Here is a 2,500-nt window from a genome sequence, read left to right on the forward strand (position 1 = left end):
TGAAAGGGGAAGTCTATAGACTTGCAACAACAAGAACAAGGCCAATATTTTCCCAGTATGGACCAAACAAGGTACAAGCAATTGTAAAAAGGTTGAGACACTGAATCGAAATTTCACCTCTTCTTCCTAAAAACCTTTGTTGCAGTTCAAAAGAAAAGTCCCAACGCCCCTCCTTCCCCTTCCCCTTCCCCCTCTTTCAATGTTGATACCCTTTAGTTTGAATGCCAAGTGGAAATGGAAATAACTTTTCTCAGGGGGAAGGGGGGTAAATGGGGATGCGCTGACTTGAATGACATGCATTGTACGGTTATTAACAGCATCTCAACCCTTTTTGCAATTGCTTGTCTTGATGGTTGTCGCGTGTAATTCATCACTGCGACAAAAAGGAACAGTCAATAGGTTCAGCAAGGTATCAATGGAAAGCAGAAAGATGGAGCTTGAACTGGGATTGGCGTTACAGCATCCTAATTGGGTTCTAATTGATGAAAATAAACTTGAAATTTAGTCCAAATTACGCATTTCTATTTACAACGTTAGACACGCTGTTTTGACGAGTAAGCATGGACAAAGTTTGTTTTGCAGTGATTTTGCCGACGAGTCATTCCGAATTATTTATCAAAGATAACTGTCCAGTACAGAACTGTTTTAAAGTACGCAGGGTGTTGGATAGTGCAGGTGCAAAATTATTTGCAATACAGGTTCACAGCTGTCATATTAATCTGATTGAGAACATGTTCAATTTAGTAGAACGCAAGTTCCAGCGCCAAGAGATACAGAATGACATAACCTACAAGACTCAACAATTTGCTGAAATAGTATAATGTACACTTTACGCTATGAGCTTTGACACTATTATTGGTAATATAATCGATTCAATGAACAAGCGCTCAAAGGCTTAAAATTCACAATAATGGTCAGCGAACGAAATAATGAAAAGCCGTTATTCCTTGTAACAGTTATAAATCTCTACAATAAAAGTAAAGGACTGTGCAAAACAAAAACATAAAAAGGTTATGGAATAAGCTTGTCAGTTGTTTATTAACTTATTAAGACGTCACCATGTCAACTTGAACATCTTAATGAGCACACATACATTTCGATCCAAAAAAAGCAACCTTTCCCAATTTTTGACATGCAACACATGGAGAGAAAAATAACCCAAGATAGACTGGTTGCAAGGGTCTACATAATACCAACGTTCTGCACTTGAAAAACATTAAGAAGTAGATAGGATTTCAACTGTAGAGCGTAGACCATTGACCAATGACACAAGTATTACATTACCTGTGCTTCACACCAGTAACAGAAAACCGTTAATTTATTCTAAAACCAAACTTGCGAGACATTGTTCACATTTTCGAAACTCCGTTAAATCATAAGAGTTCATTCATATCAACCCAAGGAAATACATTACCTTACTATTGACTGAACAGACACACACGTACGAAATTCGATCCTACCTCACCGCTAACTCAGAGAACAAAAGACTCACAGTTACTGGAAATGTTTCCATTGAAGATTGCAGTGAAAGACTGAATTTCCACAAAGAGGAAAAGTTCAATCCTTTTGTCACACAGCAGTGGAAGCACAACATGCATTTCCTTGTGTACCATTAAATTTGGCAGAGACAAAACATTATCGGTACAATCTATGCACGCTTATTGTGTGCTCTCTGATTTCAACTAAGACTTCTTACAACGCAATGACAATTTCAATACTAATCGACATCACACCACCCCAAAACCGTGTTTGTTGCTGTCAGAAATTGTGTTAATGACTACCTGTAGTGTGCAAGAGGGCAACACCCAAATTCGTCCAAAATGCTTGCCAATTATGGCAATTTCAGCGAACCTCAAAAAGACACATTTTCAAACACCATTCCTCACTACGCAAACCTATTCGAACTCAACAAAGTTATCTTCAAAGCTTGCAATACAACTGTCATATATGCAAGGTCTCGTCCCAAAAAACAAATAAACAACCCAGCAATACGGAGGTAAAACAACTAGACAAGCAAATATTGCAAAAAGGATGAGACACTGAATCGAAAATTCACCTCTTCTTCCTAAAACCCCTCTTCCAGTTCATAAGAAAAGTCCCAATGCCCCTCTTTCCCCTCCCCCCTTTTTCAATGTTGATACCCTTTAGTTTGAGTGCCAAGTGGAAATGGAAACAACTTGCTTGGGGCGGAAGAGGGGTTGGGGATCCGCTGACTTGAATGACAAACATTGTACGATTATGAACAGCGAGTGTCTCAACTCTTTTTGCTATTGCCTGTCATACAATAAGATCTTTATTATAATTAGCTCTCTTGCGCTGGGTCTTCCATTCCTTGAGTCTTGCCTGCTTCTGTTAATGGTTCTGGGAAGTAAAATTCGTACTAGAACTCCGACATGACCAAATAAAAAACATTCCTCACATTTTTCTTTTTTAAGTCTGAGAAAAGAAAACTGAAAAGAAAAAAAGGGCTGGTTTGGCAACCTACAAATGTATATACGCA

The 2,500-nt window shown here is 38.4% G+C and overlaps 1 protein-coding gene across 2 annotated transcripts in view; it reads right to left on the reverse strand.

The window, feature by feature from the left end:
- The window catches only part of LOC138043279 (probable ATP-dependent RNA helicase DDX41), a 134,655-nt gene that overhangs the window by 81,180 nt on the left and 50,975 nt on the right, over positions 1–2,500 (reverse strand). The window lies entirely within an intron of this gene.

Source organism: Montipora capricornis, chromosome 3, assembly GCF_036669925.1.
Source record: "Montipora capricornis isolate CH-2021 chromosome 3, ASM3666992v2, whole genome shotgun sequence".
In the NCBI taxonomy this organism is placed as follows: Eukaryota; Metazoa; Cnidaria; class Anthozoa; order Scleractinia; family Acroporidae; genus Montipora; species Montipora capricornis.